This window comes from Anabrus simplex, chromosome 1 (assembly GCF_040414725.1).
Source record: "Anabrus simplex isolate iqAnaSimp1 chromosome 1, ASM4041472v1, whole genome shotgun sequence".
NCBI lineage: Eukaryota > Metazoa > Arthropoda > Insecta > Orthoptera > Tettigoniidae > Anabrus > Anabrus simplex.
Window position 1 is genome coordinate 1392175215 of NC_090265.1, and position 23366 is coordinate 1392198580.

The window sequence follows — 23366 nt, forward strand, 5'->3', positions numbered from 1 at the left end:
ATTAAGTTTGGTCGAGATCTATCCAGCCGTTTCGACGTGATGGTGGAAAAACCATTCTGGTTTTCCTATAAACCCCCCGTCTATTCAAAGATTTTAAAATGATATGCATATCGAAACCTTCCCCGGGATGAGTATACTCTAAATATGCAGTTTGGTTGAGATCTATCCAGCCGTTTCGACGTGATGGTGGAAAAACCATTCTGATTTTCCTATAAACCCCCCGTCTATTCAAAGATTTTAAAATGATATGCATATCGAAACCTTCCCCGGGATGGGTATGCTCTAAATATGAAGTTTGGTTGAAATCTATCCAGCCGTTTCGACGTGATGTTGGAACAGACAAACAAACAGACAGACAAACAGACAAACAGACAAACAGACACGAAACGTAAAAACCACCGATTCGGTCTTGAGTTGACCTAAAACGGATAAATATCTGAAAAATTGGCAAAACAAAAGAAATTACAGACAGCGGACCCCCTACAATTTTATTTATATAGATATGCCTTGAGTGACTTGGCCGGTTTTGATACTAGACGCCTCAAATGTTCATTCATATTAGATTTTTTGAATTTCTTTAATAAACTGGCCAGCGTACTGAAGGATGGTAGTAGCCACCTGAAATTCATCTTTGCTGTTGGATTGATGGTAATTTGTGTAGTTGTAATTATGCAGGCCTATAACAGAGACATATAATAACGCTACATCGGTCCCTTGCAAGTGAAATATTACACTAAGCATGACCAATGAGAGTGCAGAATTTCTAAGATAGGATTTTAGTAGTGAACACCTTGTCTGTCCATCTCAGAGCACTTCTACGAAATATAACACACTGTTAGATTATTCGACTGAAAAAGTAGAAAACAACTCATTGTTATTTTTTTTAATGATATTTGTTCTTGGCGTCGACCTCTGAAGAACCTTTGCCACTACATTCACCATATGTTAGAAACCTGCGTGTAAGTGTAATTGCGGAAGTGTAGAGTTTGAATGTGAGGAAAGGAAGGTTAAGAACGACACAAATACCCAGTCCCCAGGCCAGGTATATTAATCATTTACAATTAAAAACCCCTGACCCTGCTGGGAATCGAACCCGGGGCTACTTAAAGACAGGCGGACGCGTTGCCCCTTACACCGCGGGACCGGACTCATTGTGATTTAATATGAGATAAACGGAAAACAGAGTGAACTTAACCGTACTACTACTACTATTATTATTTTAATAATAATAATAAAATCGCGTTAGGCCTCCGAAGTGGCCTTGTGCTGGTCTTTTGAGTTGCATCCCATGGTGACCTGTGCGTAATTGAGTTCTAAAATCAAATCTAATGTTGAAGACAGCAACACCCAGCCTCAGCCAGAGTAAATAACCAATACTTTTTACATTCCTTGACCCGGCCGGGAATCGAAGGCGGGAATACTTCACCACTAGGAAAATTCAGTCAACCTGCATATAGAATGGCAGAGAATTATGCTGTAATCAACTTATCGTATCAATAATCTTACTCTAAGGGTAATTTCCACCGATGGAATCATTCCTAAAATTCATGGCAAGTTTGGGAATCAATCTAGAGTCAGCCAGTAAGTTACCTGCTACTATGATTAACCATCATGGTCATGCGAGATGTTTACACGGTTCGGACCACAGAGCAGTGAGTTTTCATTCAGGAGATGGTGGGTTCAAATCCCATCCTCGGCAGCCCTTTAGATGGTTTTCTTGGCTATTTTCACATCGGAAAATTTTTAGGGCTGTAGCTTAGTTAACGTAACGGCCATTGTCATCTCAATTCTAGCCCTCTCACGTCATTGCGTCACCGAATACCTTTGGTCTGTTGGAGCGACCTTGGATGACCTAGTTGAAAATTTGCTAATAAACACATCTCGAAACTGCACTTTTAATTTTATGGGAAAACATTAATAAGTAACTGCTACTCACACAAAGACATTAGTTGTCATCTCTCTCACGCAACTCAAACCATATGGTATAGTAATCAGACAATTTTGCACAATTTAATTTCAGTATATTATGCTTACTATCTTCTACTAGAAGCGCAGGGGGAGATAAAAGGGAAAGGAAAGGTAGTTATCACATACCTCGCTTGCATTTCATCAGCAGTAACAAAAATATTCCAATTTGCGAGAGACGCTCCCGTCCCAGACTCGATTAAGCGGCCTGCGCGTAGCATGAAATTGACTGAGGAGGCAACACAGGCACGGTAATGAAACTGAGTACAAAGCACTGCCTCATCTACATGGCAGTTCTTACGGTGCACGTATGATTCGAAACATGAGCTACTTACAAGTGGATTCTAGCGATGCTGACTCAATCCTACCACAACAAATTTTGTGTAATATTCTATGAAACAAATCGCCACTGCCGTGGTTACTATTAACCCTTCATTCAGAAACTGGGAACTTTGCAGTCACGTCTTGCTACCCCTATTGTTCTGTATATAAAGATGTCTACTCACTTTGGATTCTTGCAGTTTCTGTGGGTACGAAAGAAGTATGAATCCTTAAAGGGGTTGAGTTTTTGGAATGTTTGAGTTTTCCTTTTGATGTTGAAGGCTTTAATGACAGATATGTACCTTTAATTAATATAACAAATAATAATAATAATAATAATAATAATAATAATAATAATAATAATAATAATAAATAACTGGCCGAGCGAGTTGGCCGTTCACTTAGGACCGCGCAGCTGTGAGATTGTATTCGGGAGATAGTGAGTTCGAACACCACTATCGGCAGTCTGAAGATGGTTTTCACATCAGGCAAATGCTGGATCTGTACCTTAATTAAGGCCACGGCCGCTTCCTTCTCACTATTAGCCCTTTCCAATCCCATCGTCGCCATAAAACCTATCTATGTCGGGGCGACGTAAACAACTTGTAAAAACAAGTGAAATAACAAGTCGTTTTTTATGTAGTAGAAAATGAAATTTGAAAATGAATGAAATGGATTTTGATGTACGATATCATATGAAGTGAATTAAGGAGGGGATGGAACTGAAAAGGATAAGTCACCTTGGACTCCAAAGTGATCGTCCGAGGAAGGTATAATACAAAAGAGGAAGACCAAGAAGACTATGATTTCACATGTGTTGCCGATGTGAACAACCTTTGGTATATTTCAATCTTTGAAATGGAATTTTATTAATACATTCAAACTGTGCACGTGTTAAATATGTCTTTGGTAAATTATGAAGGTACACACTTGATGACTTATTTCAAAATGTACTACCATACAGTTAATTACCCAAGTCAGTTCACTGTTCTGTAACCGAGAGCGGTCAAGAACAGCAACGATAGCTACTAATGGCCCTTCAATAAATACCACAAGGCGCAAGAGTAATCAGAGTGTGCAGCACTCAACCAGAAAGTCAAATGACAAAGTGGTCTGTGATAGCTTTAATCGAGAGAAAATTCTCCCACCCACTCGCTCTCTTTATAGTGGGCGTTTTCTAACTTGGACTGGCGTGAATCTCTCCTTCTGGTACCTCGGTTCGTTGTACTCTAGATATTACTGAAAGAGCTTCGCCGGAAAATGATGCTTGTTGATTGCTTCTTTATGGAACATAACCATGGGGTTATCAGCCTATTAGTACAACCCAAAAGATGAGTATTACAGCATAGGCCTAACTGATCGGGAACATTTTGTATAGTAATACAATTTATAGTTTACAATTTTTATTCCTTATGCACAACTAAGGAGCGAATTTGAACTTATTAACATTTTCTTTTTCTACTTCTTATTTTCCCAATATCTTTTCATCCTCTCACTGTGTTACTTTTTACGTTGTTCAGTCCATCTTGTATTTAGTCGGGTAGGCTTTACGCAAAATTTGTGTTTGTGAATTAAGATTCCAAATTTTATTCCGTCTTGAATGGTTTTTCATGAATTCCAATTTCATTTAGGTCTTCATTGATTTCTTTTAGCCAATTATTGTGACATTCCATTGATAAGGCTAAGTTTAAAATTTTCATTGTGAGCCTATTTTCATTCCATATAAGTGTCCATGAAATTTTTAACGCCGTTTCCTGATTGTATCTGTGACTTTTTTTCTGTAACTTGATATATTCATATGATTTCTTTTCCATCAAAATTCCATTTTCGCATTTTTGTCCTAAGATTCTTCGGATAATTTTCTTTTCTTCTTTTTCTATCATTTTTATTCGAGATTTGCCACCAATTATAATCGTTTCAGGTGCATAAAGTGCTTTCGTTTTAACTATTGTGTTATAATTTTGCCTTTTTTGAAATATTAATTTTACTGTATTTTTTCCAAGTAATTTTGTATGCTCGTTGAAGTTTTGCAGTCTTAATTTGTTAGCTTGCAAATTTAACGCTGCTGGTTCAATAATTTCGTCGAGATACTCAAATTTGTCTATTTGAGCTACATTTTCATAATTTGTGATAAAAGGTTGACTGTTGAAACCTGATCAATTCTCTTCCATATATTTTGTCTTTTCATAAGAAATTTGGAGTTCGGTTTTGGCTGCTATTTAATTTCTTCCTACAGACTGCAGGTTAGCAGTGCCATCAGCAATTGCTAGGCAATTAACGTGATTTTCGTTTGGAGACATCTACCAATATTTATAATATTAGTTTCATTTTGCCATATCCCAATCACTTACTCAAGAACATTTATAGTTTAAAATCTATTTAAATAATAACAGTAATAATAATAATAATAATAATAATAATAATAATAATAATAATAATAATAATAATAATAATAATAATAATAATACCTCCGCTTATCCCATTATTTCTGGTTTTGGTGGGACCAATGTAATTCATTTTGGTTTTGGAATTTATGCCTGGATGCCATATTTGACGTCACGTATTTTTCAGGTAATATTTGAAGTCTGGTTTCAACCGGGATACTAAATTCAGCCGTCTGAGTGGAATGCCAACAGCTAAAACACGGTGCTAATCATGTCCTTTGTAATAACATTTATAGAAGTTGGTTGGTCACAGCTACAGACTGCAGATCTTTCGAAGCAGTGCGCATGTAGGACATGCCTGCCAATTTCGACGTTTAGATTGTGCAGCCGTATAGCAGCAAAAGCATATCTCTGCTGGACAGTTCTCATGGCTCAGTTGATTTTGTCTGGAAACACTGAATACGGCAACAGTGTTCTTTAAAATGCCAACTACAATGAAATGGACTGCCAAGATGTTTGCTTGTCCTTCAGGCATACTGTAAATCACCTAGAATGAGATTGAACTCTCATACTTGGGTTCAGGGGTGGGACACTTTACCACAGTTAGACCTAGTCAGCTACTTGAAAGAATAAACAGCATACAAATAATCGTTGAAATATAAATTAATTGAATTTTATGTGCAGTCTTGTTGAAGAATGCCGAAATTTTCAAGGGTGCTGGATAGATATAATAACTGCTTTTGTAAATCTTTGAGAACTAAACAATCTCACACATTTGACATAAGGGAAATAAGTTGCATTGAACCCATCATTCACAGCCATCAAAAGTGACCTCTAAACGTACTAAACACCATAATACGAGATGCGTTGTAGGGAAAGCAGCATCCATTTTTGCATCATTACTTGAGAAGCACCATGTGTCTTCATGTTTCGTATCCATAAAACAACAGCTTCGAGTTCGGATTGTAATCACTTTAGACAGGAAAGAAATAAATATTTATAAAATCTTAGGGGAGAATCTCGGATGAATTCAAGTATATCTGTGGCTAATTTCTAAAATACGATGATTATCCAGATGTAAATTAAAACTTGAATTGGTTTTGTGGAACGCCCAGTAAACTGGAAGGAATTATCATGTTCTGAATTTTCTTCTGGCCAAAGACGGAAAGATTGTGTTAGGCCGTGGGAAGATACGAAGCCACACGTATATGTCGTCATAGTGGGGGAAATCATTTATCCAACCTACGATTCAGCATTCTTGACCTTTTAGAGTCCAGTTAAAATTACGAAATCAGAAAATCCATATTCCTCGATTCTTCTGAACATTATGAGTATCAACTGCAAAGACGAGACCCGTGGGAAAACAGATTTGTCTAATGTGATGAAACCTTCATATCACTTTCTCGCACCAAAAATCAGGCATATACCATGCTTGCCGTCTGAGAGCCAAGCTTTCTATCATTATCAGTTCTGGATGTAAGACATATTCGTTTTGGTCATTTATGTTTGGATGGTAATGAATACTCAAGATTGGTCATGATAAGGATAAATACCAGACTAGAAGAAGTATGGTAAGAACTGGTGGAGTGTGAAATTAATTAAATACTCATATTCGTGTGAATATAAAATTTGTCCTGTATTTGGCGAGGGAAAAAAGTACAAAGTCAACGGATTATCTCAGCATGCGAATTTCAGTATATTCTTCTTGCCTGTTAAATTTGTCGTATGGTGTAAATATTAAAGTATGAATAATGAGTGAATTATTATTAAATTATATGTTATAACTGTACAATACAGTGTTTTATATAAATATCCTATAAATGTAAGAATATACGAGAGGAAACGTGTGAAATCAAATTGAAGATTCACATATATATTTTTAAGTGTTAACATTTTCAGTGTGTAGAACGTAAGAAATAAAATTGAATAATATTTTTAATTATCTCTGAGATGAAATGTGTGAAATATGCATAATGTGTGTCAACATGGTGCGTTAAGCCCTAGTTGAGCGTTCGGCGAACGCCAATATCTGAACCTGCCATTGTTCAGCAAAAATTCTCGTGGGAGAGATGATTATATTCTCTAAAGTGTATTCTGCATCTGTTTTGTGTAAATAAGGCCCAAAGTTTCAGGCCGATAGTTCTTTGTTTTTCTTTGCCTTAGTGTAAACATTCAGTACTGTGTGGCACATAGATGCTTTTCGTGTGGTCAGTAGTGAGAAGTTTACGCAGATTTTATGTTAATATTGCAGAGTTTCAGATAATTATTTTAAACTGTAGTAAAGGAGGTACAGGATAAATATATTTTCTATGCTAGTTTGTCGTTTTAGAATTAGTGTGTCAAGGTTCATTGTCAAATCATAATGTATAAATGTATGTGAGTATTGGTAAATTTGCTTTGTATATATCGGATAGAGATATCGTAATGACTAAACAAAGTCAAGATAAGCGTGATTTTTTCTGTTCCTTGAAGTTTGATATTTCCTAGAAGTTTTTACAAGTAGTTTACGTAATTTCAATACGACAAGTAATCCTTGAAATAAGCCACGATATCAAAATAACAAATAAAATGAGATTGAGATTAGGCCATATAAATTTGTGTAACGAATTATTATGAGATCAAATATAAATCCAATAGCCATGATGAGGAAGGGACGGACCGTTAGAGACAGTGTTAAATTAGTGAAGTTGAATTCCGGGATGATGTGATTCCCCGAAGGAAATAACAGAAGTCAATTTGTATGATTCTCCAGAAAAGGGTAGTGAATGAGTTCCCGGATGATAATGTGTCAGAATACCGCGAAAGGCATTTGCAATATCAGAGTTTCGAAGATGTTCGAGGAATTATGAGATATCAAAAGGTTAGATTTTATAAGAAATACATTCATTTCGAACGAGTATACACAGCGTAATTCAGCGGTCCCTTCCAATGTAGCTTTATGCAAAGCACAATATTCATTCCGTCCTGAAAACAGCTGCCCTGTTGGTATGCTCAGACACCACAACCTGATATCTTGGTATTTATTGCCTCACGATGATAGGACACCATAATGTTATACAGTACTCGTACTAAACACTGGAAGACATGCGTATTCTTTCTAGATCATATGAACCTGACACGCCGTCGAAACCCCAAACTGATACCGTGACCGCAGTAAACCTAATACTTGCTATATGTTGCGCAGTGTGCTTTACGGATCCGTAGTGTGCAGTAGTTCAGAAAGGCGTGGCGGAGCGGGCTTGCATGTCAGGTGGGTGGGGCGAAGATTACACATTTTTAAAATTTTTTTTAAATATGTAGGGCACGCAATGTATATTCAACACCCGATTTCAGGCCAATTGTTTGTAATTGAATGTGTTTGTGGACCTAAGAAGCGCCGATTAGTTAGCAGGCCGGACAAATACAGACCGGAAAGAAAAGGAACACGACTGACCTCACAATGTTTCATCGCAACAAATGCTCGATGTGATGGCCGCTTTGGTTTATGCATATTCGTGCCCGGTATCTAGTAGATCGTCTTGCGCGCTGAAGCATTCCAGGTGTAATTGCTCGGCAGAGTCCGTGAAGAGTTGCCGAAGCTAGTCGGGGTTTTCCGGCGCTTGAGTGTAAACGACGTTATTCAAATATCCCACAAGATGAATTCTAACGGCGTTAAATCCGGTGATCTGGCTGGCCAAGAAGCAGGGCCTCCTCGTCCTATCCATTTCCATCTCCCTGGCAGTTCCTCGTTCAGATAGATACGAACGGGCAAAGTCGAATGTGGTGAAGATCCATCCTGTGGCAGCCACATCATCGAAAGATCGTGCAAGGACAGCCTTGGAAGTTCGTGACGCAGAAAGTGCAGGTAGCGTGGGCCCGTCCAATGGCCATCAAAGAAGTAAGGTCCAATCAGGGGTTCCCCCAAGTTTCCACACCAAACATTCACTCCCCCATCGTACTTGATGGACCGTCTGTCACACCCAGTGAGCATTGTCCGGATTCCAATGGTCCATGTTGTAGCGATAGACGTTCCCATTATTGTGGAGGCGCGATTCGTCCGAGAACAAGATATGCGATACGAATGCTGCATCATTGTCCAGCCTGCCTATAGCGACGACAGAACTCCATTCGAGCTTCTAAATCCCGCCCATGGAGCTCTTGGAGTAGGTCAAGATGGTATGGGTGAAATATGTTGATGCACTATTCGCCAGACGGATGGCTAGCTGGTGTTCACCTGTCGTGCAATCTCCCTTGTACTCGAAGCAGACTTTCAACTTATTAGGTTGTGGGTTCGGATCCCACTGGTGTCCGGTTGGCCACTTATGTTCTGTGCTTAACATCTCTTCAACACGTACTAAACGTACGTAACACGACCTAATAGGTTGAAAGTCTGTTTCGATTACAGTGCGTCGTGAAAATTCATTATACCTTGTACTGATGTGTGGGTTATTACGAACTGCCTCCAGAAGGGTCTCTCCTGTTTCACAAGATGTAACGGGCCAATCGCGGACTGGTGGCTGGTTGGAAATCACGCCTGTTCCCCTTAGGCGTCTTTCAACATGGTGGAATGTCGTAGCAGCCAGGTGTCGTCTGTCGGAATTCCGTTCCTGGTACTGACGTACTGCCACGCACGCGTTTCGTCTCGATTCCCGATAAATGAGGAGCATGTCAAAGCATTCCGCTGTGGAAGACATGCACAATGACAGAATACATTACAGTACATTCAGGCTCCAACCAGCGGAGTATGCGCAGGGCACAAGATGAATAACAGCGTCATTCTACTGTTTGAATGTGGCAAACGTGGGCCCGATGCAAACATATTTGAACGATGCAGGATTCGAACCGCCGCTTGCACATTTTGTCGATTGATAGACGAACGCCTAACCACATCCGCTATGATACACTGCTGGAAACATGCTGGTAGTACGACGAGAGCAGAGTACATTCGCCATCCGGTTCGGAGTTTAAGACATTAATTACTGCATTGTTACCTAGATTCATGCACTGATTCCCCTCTTCGTTACACCCGGTCACGAGGCACAATACATTAATATAATTACATTGTAAAAGGACGTTGCTACAGGATTTCATGGCGCCATGTTTTGCGAACGGATGATATAACATTTCGCTAGGGTTCAGAATCGTGTGCAAAATGTGCTCACTGAGCATTAGTACCATACACTACGCCTGCAGGGAATAGCACAACTATAACCATGTTCGCGTTAGTTGGGCTACAGCAAACTATTTTGGAAGGGCCTGCTGAATCGCACTGTATAATCTGGCTTGTTTCAAAGTGATTGTCGTCCTGTAAAGTTACCGAAGGTATAAAATTACAGGTGTTAGTCGGAGCGAGGACCTGCAAGCCGTTAGCCCGAAGGGATGGTATATTTAGAACACGTAGAGCCCGTTTTCAGACGACTATCTGGGAATATTTAAGAATGCCAGAAGTAATAATACTATTATGTAAACCTCGTGAATGTTATACACAATGTTCAGTATACTGGATTAATGTACTTTGAGATGTGGAAGTGAGTGTTACGGGAAAATTTTGACACATTTAGTTTGTTGTGACAATAAATTATTAGTGTGTGTTGTGGCAAATTTATCGAGTGGTATAGGTAACTTTTAGGGCGCTCTTCTGTCACGCAACAACAGTTGGGACTTGTGGTTTAGTTATTATATTGGGATCAGTTCTGGCTGTCTGATGGACCGTTATGTTGTTAGGGTTGTACGCAGTGGTCTGTTAAAACGTAGTGAGTGCGGCTAGACTCACGTGTATTCTTATTAATTTGTCAGCGGACCACATGGATAGTTGTTGTAAATAATGTTAATATTTTAGGATTAAATGACATAACGTTGCAGAAATGATTCTGCCATGTCATTATATCCATACCTTAAAATAGAAAAGAATTAACATCCAGGACTGGAGACGTCACTAGTTTACAAAGTTAGTTTATGTTTGATGAGAGTTGTTACCAAATTAAGACGATGGACTCAGTCTGCAATGATGGTGCGTTAGCAGAACAGTCTGCAATGATTAGAGTTCAGTTTATTTTCAATGTTAATCATTATCCAAGTCAGACATCCAGCTCAGTCTGCAATGATTCGTGTTCAGTTTATTTTCAATGTTCAGCATTATCCAAGTCAGGCATCCAACTCAATCTGCAGTGATCAGTATTTGGTTTGTTTTCATGGACGATTTTTAGTCAAATTATACATCCTTTTCAGTCTTCAGTTATCAATGCTTAGTTGTTTTGGCGACATTCATGAGTTCAGTTAGATGGTTATCTCAGTATGCAAGGACCAGTGGTTAATTTATTCCAGTAAGATTTCACATTTTGTGGAAAATCGTTACACAATCGGTTTAATATCCAATGATAGTGCGTTAGATAAATTTTATTGGTGTTGATCACTGATGTTAAATATTTGAGATAATATTTAATTCTATTTATGATAGTGCTGATCACACTTTATGAGTGGGTCATTTCTCCAATGGTCACGATTATTGTAATGAACTACTTTTTCCACATTTTGATGAAGAATATATTTGTTTAATATTGAACCGTTTAGTCCACACTGAAGGATACCTACCTTCCTTACCTATCAGCAAAATTTCATGAGATCTCTCTCTTGGGTCGTATCGGGTTCTTCGTCACTTGCTGAGATAAGGGTGGGGTTCAGTAATCCTAATCTATCTACTCAAATGAAAGGTCTGTTTAAAATATGCCTACTTATTAATATAATAATTGATCATCGGTATCATTGGTATCTAATCGTGTCCACTGGACACCACAATCATATTACACAGATGGTCAGAACACTGGTGTGAGCCTTTGACATACCTACCTGATGGACATCCTTACTAGAAACCATTGTCTCAGTTATTAATTAAAGAAAGGAATGTCTGGAAGTCCTTAAATTCGGCTTCCATGTGAGACTACATGTACCACCATAGTGATTCTTTATGGTCCAGTCCTCGTAACACGAACTCTTGACTCTGGGTATAATTAAAGCAGTCCAGTCGGTGTGTGCCACACAGTGGTTATACGGCGTGGACCCTTATTTGAATCGGTGTGACATGCGACTATGTCATGGGCCGACGTCTAAACTTCTAAGTTGCTTTAAAGTTATTGTGGATGATGACTGCACGGAAAAGGATTCTACTGTGGCATATGGCCCTACTCTAAGTCACTGAGTTTGATGACCCCATGACCATCCAAGTTTCTAAGCTGAAAGCTAAACACAATTAAGTTACATCGGTTGATGACCAAAGTTTCCACTTTACTGACCCCAGCACATTTACTGCTCAATCAATCAAAGTCAAATACAGCAACAACAACAATTCTCACAATACTTTGTGGCAGTAAAATCCATTAACTTCGGATATGTCCCCTTGATCGTTACGTTAACATTTACATATTTCCCAGAAAATAAACTAAGATTTCCAGAATGCATCTTCAAGTTATTCGCTTGATTTAAAGTTATTTCAAAATACGGTTTCCACTGAAGTTAATCATTAAATAAATGTAAATGATTTAATGAAAACTTAATGAACAACAAATTCTACCTCCCCGGACGAATGGTATCTTTTACAAGTCCCTACACAAGTCTTGACGTAATTCATGTGGGAAATTTATCATTGGTTGTTTATTCCTGTAGCTAGAAAAAATTTACATCATTTATTTCCAGTATTTATCTTGTTTCGTGACATCACACTTCAATTTAATCCAATACTAATCATTATTACTACTTGGAATACCCTGATAATTAAGTACAAACCATAAGTAACTCGCCGTACAATGTAAACCGATTACGATGTCATATCTTGTCATAACATTTCCGTGAAGCTTTGTGCACCCCTCACAAACAAAACAATCATCACAACCATCGCTCTATATTTTGGACAACCCTGAAATTGGCTAACCTTACTCATTATACTCTAAGTTCGAGGTTTCAAATGTACATCACAATCTCAATTAAACAAATTCACAGTATCCAACAATTTGCACGTTATTCCCGGATGATATTTTCAACAAGTTCTCGCAAATAATGATTTCCGTTGCCAAGAAATGCGATCTCAATTCTAACACACTACCGAAATCCCGTTTCCCTCAAGATGCGAGCTCCTATCAGCTGACGGCATTGAAACACGACCCCCGCTCCGTTGTGATATGAAACATCTGTTTTCGTCTTGCCTGACTGGCTTCTAAGAATGACACCTTTAACATCGCAAGTAAAATTAAAAAATTACTACTCCTTGTAATCAACTCTCAAGGAGACGGGGCAACAAATTGTATATCAGTATTAAGAGCGTCTTTGCTCTACACAATTACTCCTCAGGAGACTATTCTCCAAACTTTCCACGTTCCAGGCCTATCAAAGGTACAACATATATTTAAGAAAACAAACAGTATTCACTGTCTAATCGGCTCAACACTCTGATTTGCAGCAGTATAATTGGATGGTTCGGGCGCCTCCTCCCGCGGGAAATTTTAATTCTGGCGGGAAATTTGAATTTTGGCGCGAGATTTGAATTTGTGAACAAAGCCACGTGCTTTTTGACAGCTGTCATCGACAACAACGCATCGCTAACCTCACTGCTGCCATCTTGACGGGCCTAAACCTCAGTAGTGCCAACGTAACCTAACTAGCGTGAGGTAAACAAAGCCACGTGTTTTTTTGACAGCCACGTGCTTTTTGACAGACAACAACGCATCGCTAACCTCAGTACTGCCATCTTGACGGGCCTAAACCTCAGTAGTGCCGACTTAAACTAACTAGTGCGAGGTAAACAAACCCACGTGTTTTATGACAGCCACGTGCTTTTTGACAGACAACAACGCATCACTAACCTCAGTACTGCCATCTTGACGGGCCTAAACCTTAGTGTTACCAACTTAACCTAACTAGCGCGTGGTAAACAAAGCCACGTGCTTTTTGACAGCCACGTGCTTTTTTGACAGCTGTCATCCGCCATCTTTAAACTACAGACCACTGTGCTGCCCTCTTTATCGTAGTAGATGTAAATTCGTCACCTGTCATCGGCAGTGCTGCCATCTTGGCGGGCCTACACCTCAGTGCTACCAACTTAACCTCACTAGCGTGAGATAAACAAAGCCACGTGCAGCTGTCACCAGCCATCTTTAATCTATAGAGCGCAGTGCTGCCCTCTTTGTGGTGGCGGATAATTTGAAAAATGCTATTTTGACAGCAGCCATCTTTAATCAACGTGCTGCCCTCTATGTGGCGGCGGTAAATTCCACGTGCTTTACAAACCTATATGCTTTTCTGACAGCTGTCATCCGCCACCTTTAATCCAGAGAGAACAGTGCTGCCCTCTATGTGGTGGCGGCAAATTCCACGTGCTCTTGTTTGGATACAAATCAACATGCTTTTTTTGACAGCTGTCAACCGCCATCTTTAATCACCGTGCTGCCCCCTCTTTAGCTACTTACCTTTGACAGCTGTCATCCGCCATCTTTAATCCAGAGAGAACAGTGCTGCCCTCTATGTGGTGGCGGCAAATTCCACGTGCTCTTGTTTGGAAACAAATCAACATGCTTTTTTTGACAGCCATCAACCGCCATCTTTAATCACCGTGCTGCCCTCTTTGTGGCGGTGGCAAATTCCACGTGCTTTACAAACCTATATGCTTTTCTGACAGCTGTCATCCGCCATCTTTAATCCAGAGAGAACAGTGCTGCCCTCTATGTGGTGGCGGCAAATTACACGTGCTCTTGTTTGGAAACAAACCGGCAATTCCGTTAGCTGTCATCCGCCATCTTTAATGAACAGAGCACCATGCTTCCCTCATGCGGGGCAATTTCGTTAGCTGTCATCCGCTCGCATACCCGCAGTGACGCATGTTTAGACTTGAACACACACACATACTACTGTTCAAAACTTATTACAACTTGAACTGCATACTAGTGTTCGATGTTGTTGAACACTGCATTGTATAACTAGAATCGAGCACTGTTTAGAAAGAAAAACAAAATATCTTCTCAACATACTTACTAACTGCTCTTCTTCCTCTATCAAGCTACATCTCTATCGAACGTGCATTGCAAAAGCATGAGTATTGCAAGTTTAGACTTGAACACATACTACCGTTTATAGTTCGATGTTGTTGAACACTGCATTGCAATCAAACACTGTGTAGAAGAAAAATCTCTTCTCAACATGAGCTAGACAATAACATACTTACGAATCTGCTCAACACCTTCTTTCTTGCTTTTCTTCTTTGGGTAATAAACAAAAACTCTATCTTGCAAATAAGGAGCGGAAGGAAGGTAATACCTAACCTAAAATAAAAGAATATGCCAATTCTACATTATTTATTTACATCTTGTATGTACAAGTTTTATCTCGAATCGTTTTACCCTAGTGATGTTTGCGTACTTCTCGATGCAATTCTTGAATGTACAAGTTTAAACTTGCCGTACTACTCTCTCAGCGTACCTCTCCCTACAATATGTACAGTGAATTGTGATGTAAGACAGCGTAACGTAAGTACACACCTCTAGCATAATGTTTACACACACGTCTGCTTTATGTAAAGTAGTACCTATCAATACTACTATGCCCCCAGGCTAGCGTGTTGGTAGAATTTGGAATGACAAACCGTTTGCAATCAACATTATTAAGGGCTACCTTACTAATTAAATGAGTGTACAACTTGTGCTTCTTGCTTCTAATGACAGACATTTGCTTATGCAAAACAGGTGGATTACTTTTAATGCAATTGTTATAGTTTTCAAGACTTAGCTGATTCTGAACGACATTCTTTTTAACCCCCTTCAATCTCTTTATTTGTAATTCATTTAAGAGTTTTATGCAATATGACTTGGATTTAGTACCTACAAATGAATCGATAATATTCCCAGCACATTCATCTTTCATTTTACCTAGAACCTTTTTGTTCACTAGCGGTAGATGATATTGATTATTTGCAGGATAGTTACTTGTATCAAACCTACCCAAGTCTGGCTTTATATCATTGTAATAGTCATCAGTTTTGATTTGATAAATAAACGAATCGGTATCTGTGTAGAGCACTTGCGCATTATGCGCCTACTTCTTCATCATATAATCGTAATGGAATTCATACATGAGTGTTTTAACCAATTCAAGTACTGCAAAGCCGACGTAGGTAGGTTTGTCATACTTAACCTTAACACGATTCATCTGTATAATAACTAAATGCTCATGTATGATGGTGCAGCTGTGGAAATTTGGTTTACTTATTAAATAGTTAGCACCATACCTTTTCTTAATATTATCCCAGTTTGTAATCAATTTTACATCAACGCGTTTGTCAACATTTTCCATAGTCTTACCAAACACACTGTTATTCATGAGCTTGTAGAAATCGTTTTCAAACTCGTTAACCGCATTCGTTCTTAAATTATTGTTCAGATCGATATATTGCTTTAGCCACGGTGACTGATTAAATTCTAGTCCGCGATGAATTTTGGATAACTTCAAACCATGCTGCAAACACTGTTTTAAATTTCGGTAATGAATGATATACTTATATTTATCGCACAAATTAGCAATGAGCATTTTCGTCGTTGATGCGATGTACGGGGGCTTCATATTTTCAGGGCAGAACGGTAGGTCATTATGAGAAGTGTATAACTCTTTAGGATACTGTAAGTCAACTTCGAGAAAATAGCCTTTATCAGCTTCATCGCCTAGGGCGTGTAGCTGTAAAGCATCAATTTCGCACTGCGTTAGCCAGCGGAAACCACTCACCGGTAGATGCTGACTCATCGCCCACCCATACTGATTATTAGCATCGAGGTAAACGATATACTGAGATTCCTGATAGAATCGAAACTCGGCATGTACTTATTATTTGCCTTAGAATGCCGCCCGCTGCACTGACTTAGACCGCCTCGAATAGATGATTTTATAAAGTGCACCATATCAATATCAGTTAGCAGTTCCAAATTCACCTGCGTGTGTTTTAACATCGCGTCCCAACTTAACCCAGGCGCAGTAAAATACTGACATGGGTCAAGGCTGTAGGTTTTCTTGCAAACACAGAAAAAATTTTCAAAAACATCAGCTAACAAAAGTACATCCGTCTTTAAATATAAATCGGAGTATTCACCCAGCGTTTGAATGTAGAACTGCTCCCAGATATGTTGTGCATGTAAATAGTCATCATCACTAAAATCTGCTGAATTCAGCGAGCTGTAAAAGGATTGTTTCGATGGTAAGGCACGTTCTTCGAGGCGTTCTGAGCAGTCGAGATATTCATAACAAAAAACACCCTTACGCCGAAGTAAATTAAACTGCGCTTCTTCGGGAAAAACGCGTCGAATTTCCGTAAATTGTTCAGGTTGTAAATTACTAGAATGTTTATCGAGGCTACTCGCCATAAAGCGAAACGAGTCAAGGAATCTCAGTTTTATAGAATTACTCAGCATCTACTTTTACAGACTTTGCAAACGCAATGTACCGCTCTTTATTCTGAGGGATTATATCTACTTTTTCATCTGAAGCTCCAAATTGTGAAATGATGAAATGAGAGTCGTAATCAGATAAGTTATGAAAAATTACAGGGATAAATTTAGGAACTCTATACTTAAGATTACAGCTATAATGAGCGGCACATCTGTAGAAACCAGTTAAATGATCATGATCAAAAACTTTAGGGTCATTTTCGGAAAATTCCCCATCACAAATGCTACACTTTGTAGCACGTTCATGATCATTTAACTGAATTTCGGTGAGTGGCTTCATAGGAATATTACTATTTAGAATACGACCAAGACGAACTGCATCACTTTCAAGTCTTTCTAAAAATACTTTAGCAGCATCATGTCCTCGATACAGCTCTAACTTGTTAAGCGTACTATCATAACTACACTTGATGTAATACGCGAAGCTATACGGGACATGCATGTGCGTAGTATTAGTGAAAGAGTTGTCAGGATTAGGTAAGCATGTGTTGCATGGCGTGAGGATGGCTTCAAAGTCTGCATAAATCACGAACGGTACCCACATCTGCTTGTGAAAATTTGTAAATTTTAAAACATTATTGCCTGTAGAAGGTATCTCTGTACGTACATGATTGCAGTCATTCTTGGAATGCTTCGTTAACTGATCTTCAGTTCTAAAATACTGCAAGCATCCGTCACATAGCCACTTTTTGTCACACCTGTTTGACAACTGACTACCAACAAGTCTACTCAGATTTTTAATCCAGCAAAAGTGGCTATTCTTACTGTTTTCAATATAGAGTAAATTAACATGAGTACTCTTCTTATGACATGTATAATACAGAGGACCTACTACAGACTTTTTCTCTACACCATACACATTAATGCTAATGTTATTTAGTTCCTCAAAGCGCTTAATATCCTTTATCTGCACAGGAAATTCTATACTATCGAAATTTAGTTGCGTTGAATAGTGTGGATACGATGATGTTCTATTCGCTACATTCCGTTTCACAGGATTTAAAGCCGACACCACCGCGCATGCAAAACATGCTTCGTCATTGTTTTGGATGTTTACAACAGCTTTTCTTTGCTGAATCCATGTCGGCAGCTCGATGTGTGAAGATCCTCGCATGGGATTGTACTTATTGATGTTAACTTCTAGATACATTGTCTCAACTAAAGCCCACCCTGATTCCTTTTCCTGAAATTCCTCGCTCTTAGTTGAAATAATGTTAGAGACATCCCTAAGTACATCACCAAAATTAGTCGACTCACTTATGACAAAATTCTTCGTATTAAATGATTTAATGTCCGTTATTTCGGATTCATCCGTGCTTTTAATGTACAAGGCGAAAAGTTCAAAATTAACTTTAAATAAATTATGATTGGACAAAGATTTAGCAAGAAGCTGTTGTACATCCGGTTGAACGCAATTTAAAAAGTTTGAAGTGCTCTGAAACTTTTGACTGGTGCGAATTCTGTAACTAGCAATCCTACTTTTAAATGCTGTATTAATTTCCTCTATGTTTGCGTTACTACCACTTCTACACGCCTTATTTTTATGTGCATTACTCCGTAAGTGTCCCTGAAAATGCGAAGATGGTATGTCAGTGTTACAGTGCTCGCAGTGAATAGTTTGAAGTTCATGATTTTTTTCTAGGTTTTTTACTACTAGTACTTTCTACAGCTACATCAGTAGCTGCACGCTTTTTCCCTACTACTATCTGAGGGCAAGTAGATATTTGATGTACCTCTACTAAGTGAGCCTCGTATCGCTCTACGTAAGCGAAATACACACTACAAACTTTACATAAAGCAGATGTTATTCTAGGGTGTTTTGATTTCATATGGCGCATGAAGTTATCTCGCCTTGTAAACGTTACATTACATTCCTCGCAGCAGGGGAACATCTGAAAAGAGAACGACCGATGGAGATTAGGAGAAAGTTACGATGTTCGGAAGAAACCAAGTTTCAACGTATAGAGGTCGGACATGGCTGTGAGTTTGAAATTATAAGATTAACCTCTTCTATAGCATGAGGATTGAAGAGAACGACTATTTATGAATAGACTAAAGTTACGATGTTTTAGAAGAAACCAAGTTTCAGCCTGTTCAGGTCAGACATAGCTATGTGTGTTTGAAATTATAAAATTAACCAGGCCTATAGCATGAGGATTGAAGAGAACGACTATTTATCAATAGACTAAAGTTACGATGTTCGGAAGAAACCAAGTTTCAATGTATAGAGGTCGGACATTGCTGTGAGTTTGAAATTATAAGATTAACCTCGTCTATAGCATGAGGATTGAAGAGAACAACTATTTATGATTAGCTTAAAGTTAAGATGTTCGGAAGAAACCAAGTTTCAATGTATAGAGGTCGGACATTGCTATGAGTTTGAAATTATAAGATTAACCTCTTCTATGACATGCAGATTAAAGAAAATAACTATTTATCAATAGACTAAAGTTACGATGTTTGGAAGAAACCAAGTTTCAGCCTGTTGAGGTCAGACATAGCTATGTGTGCGTGTTTGAAGTTATAAAATTAACCTCGTCTATAGCATGAGGATTGAAGAGAACGACTATTTATCAATAGACTAAAGTTATGATGTTCGGAAGAAACCAAGTTTCAGCCTGTTGAGGACAGACATAGCTATGTGTGTGTTTGAAATTATGAAATTAATCTCGTCTATAGCATGAGGATTGAAGAGAACGACTATTTATCAATAGATCAAAGTTACGATGTTTTAGAAGAAACCAAGTTTCAGCCTGTTGAGGTCAGACATAGCTATGTGTGTGTTTGAAATTATAAAATTAACCTCGTCTATAGCATGAGGATTGAAGAGAACGACTATTTATCAATATATCAAAGTTACGATGTTTTAGAAGAAACCAAGTTTCAGCCTGTTGAGGTCAGACATAGCTATGTGTGCGTGTTTGAAATTATAAGATTAACCTCGTCTATAGCATGATTATTGAAGAGAACAACTATTTATGATTAGCTTAAAGTTACAATGTTTTAGAAGAAACCAAGTTTCAGCCTGTTGAGGGCAGACATAGCTATGTGTGTGTTTGAAATTATAAAATTAACCTCGCCTATAGCATGAGGATTGAAGAGAACAACTATGTATGATTAGCTTAAGGTTACGATGTTCGGAAGAAACCAAGTTTCAACGAATGGAGGTCAGACATACCTTAAAATCTTCGCACTGCTGACTGTTACTCGGATGAATAATATGCGTACTTTCAAGCCTGTAACTCGAATGATAATATTCTGGTCGTGCCTAAAAGAAAAGAACAAACATATATGAATGTAGTGTAGGGTACATCAGTTAACCTAGCTATCTTTACAACTCAAAGTTCGAAAACATACCTTAAAAATGCACGTGCTGCAGACTGTTACTCGGATAAATAAAATGCGTACTTTCAAGCCTGTAACTCGAATGATAATATTCTGGTCGTACCTAAAAGAAAAGGACAAACATATATGAATGTAGTGTAGGGTACATCAGTTAACCTAGCTATCTTTACAACTCAAAGTTCGAAAACATACCTTAAAAATGCACGTGCTGCAGACTATTACTCGGATGAATAAAATGCGTACTTTCAAGCCTGTAACTCGAACGGTACCTAAAAAAAGAAAAAAAGAACAAACATATATGAATATAGATGTCTATTACCTAGCGTAGAAGTTGCTTTGCGAACAGTAACTAACAGTTCTACCTTACCTTAAGATAAAGGCTGAAGAATAATATTCACAGCAGACAGTACTTAGACGGGAGATGTGTGCGTGATAAACGCATACAGAGAACTGTGAGCGCTTCACGCAGACTGCAGCGAGTAAATATGCTGCTTGTTACCAAGCGGATGTGAAAATCGCTGACAACTGCAGTACAGTCGGAACGAAGTGTTTATGCAACAAGAACTCTCCTGAAGTCCCGCAGGCTGACGTATTTAAGCCGGAATCGAACCTCCTGTTGATGCCGAGGTGTCAGAATTTAAGAGTTCTGCAGCGGATCGAGCCTTGGAAAGTTAGCGCGCGATCCTCGACTTCTGGACTTAAACGGGAGGGTACTAAGCTACATCCGCGTTATTCCTTACCTGTAGGTACTTAAAGGTATTGAGCTAAAACTACATTTAGCTAGATCATGTAATTACACGTTATGACGATCGCGCAGGTCCCTCGCCTAGCATTTGCTATTATTTTACGGCTTCCGACAGTAGGAGTTCGAACCTGCTATCTCCCGAAGTAGCGGGAATGATTGAAGAGTGTTGAGGGTGATTCATTTGTCGGATGGAGGCGTTAAGCTGTGTGAAGGCTTCTTCGGTAGGAGTAGGCTATGTGCCGGTACCGGGACATCTAGTTATAAAACCCGCTACAACAAATTTATCGCGTATACTGCGATTTAAAATCCTAGTCAGGAAGGGTAACCGGTCGTAAAACTATGGTGTATGATCTAAGAGGCGGGGTGTGCAAAAAAAGCCAGCGTTAAGTAAGGGCTGTTGATAGGGGACGTTAAACCTTATGCAGGCTCCTTCGAAAATGATTGTAAGTACAAGAGTGATGAGGGTGATTCATTTGTCGGATGGGGGCGTTAAGCTGTGTGCAGGCTTCTTCGGTAGGAGTAGCTATGTGCCGGTACCAGGACATCTAGTTTAAAAACCCGCTATAACAAATTTATCGCGTATACTGCGATTTAAAATCCTAGTCAGGAAGGGTAACCGGTCGTAAAACTATGGTGTATGAACTAAGAGGCGGGTGTTAAAAAAAAGCTAGCGTTAAGTAAGGGCTGTTGATGGCAGTTGTTAAACCTTGTGCAGGCTCCTTCAACAGGAGAAGCCCACATGCCGGCGTCGTGCAGGCTCTTTCGATAGGAGTGGGCTATATGCTGGCACTCTGTTTTTTAACCTCTCCGTACAATCATATTAGGAGCTTACACGGTGAGTTATAAGTCGCTCATCAGCACACCGTGTCTTTGTTCAAGGTTAGTGCAGCCGGAAGATACGTGTACAATTTCAGCTAACACATGCATTCGGCAGTTCGCTCTGAATGACTGCGCCGATACAACTTCAAAGATAGTGTTCTATGCAGTAGAACAGAAAATGTAACCCGTTCCTAAAGCTTAAAACTGTAAATGTTTGAAGCTCCTGTTTTTACAGCTAGATGTGGTTCCTAACGTAGCAGGGCCGGGATTAAAAATATGTTTTAAAGCCGAGTGCCTCCTCCTGACGCAGGAGTTTAAATCGCAAGAATTCTTTTTACGACCGGTTGTCCTTCCTGACGCGAGATTTTAAATCACAAGAATCCGTTTTACAACAGGATGCCCTTCTAGGATTTTAAAAAGCAGTATCTAGCCTCTTACATCATACACTATTGTTTTCGACCGGTTGCCCTTCCTGACGTCAAAGAACTGGGATTAAGAATCTGTTTTACAACTTCTAACACGAGAATCGGGGTTTTACAGCTGGATGCTCTTCTTAGATTTTAAATCGCTGAATCATGAACTATCGTTTTACAGCCGGATGCCCTTCCTGACGCAAAGCTAAGATTTTTAAATCGCAAGAATTTGTTTTAAGACTAGTTGCCCTTCCTGACGCAAAACTAGTAGTATCTAGCCTCTTACATCATACACTATCGTTTTCGACCGGTTGCCCTTCCTAACGTCAAAGAACTCGGATTAAGAAACTGTTTTACAACTTCTATCACGAGAATCGGGGATTTACAGCTAGATGCTCTTCTTAGATTTTAAATCGCTGTATCACGAACTATTGTTTTACAGCCGGATGCCCTTCCTGACGCAAAACTAAGATTTTTAAATCGCAAGAATTTGTTTTAAGACTAGTTGCCCTTCCTGACGCAAAACTAGCAGTATCTAGCCTCTTACATCATACACTATTGTTTTCGACCGGTTGCCCTTCCTGACGTCAAAGAACTCGGATTAAGAATCTGTTTTACAACTAGATGCCCTTTTAACATGAGAATCGGGGATTTACAGCTGAAAGATGGCGGATGACAGCTGTCCGAAAAGCATATAGGTTTGTAAAGCACGTAGAATTTACCGCCACCACATTTCAAAGGTGAGTAGCTAAAGAGGGGGCAGCACGGTGAATAAAGATGGGGGTTAACAGCTGTCAAAAAAAGCATGTTGATTTATTTCCAAACAAGAGCACGTGGAATTTGCCGCCACCACATAGAGGGCAGCACTGTTCTCTCTGGATTAAAGATGGCGGATGACAGCTGTCAGAAAAGCATATAGGTT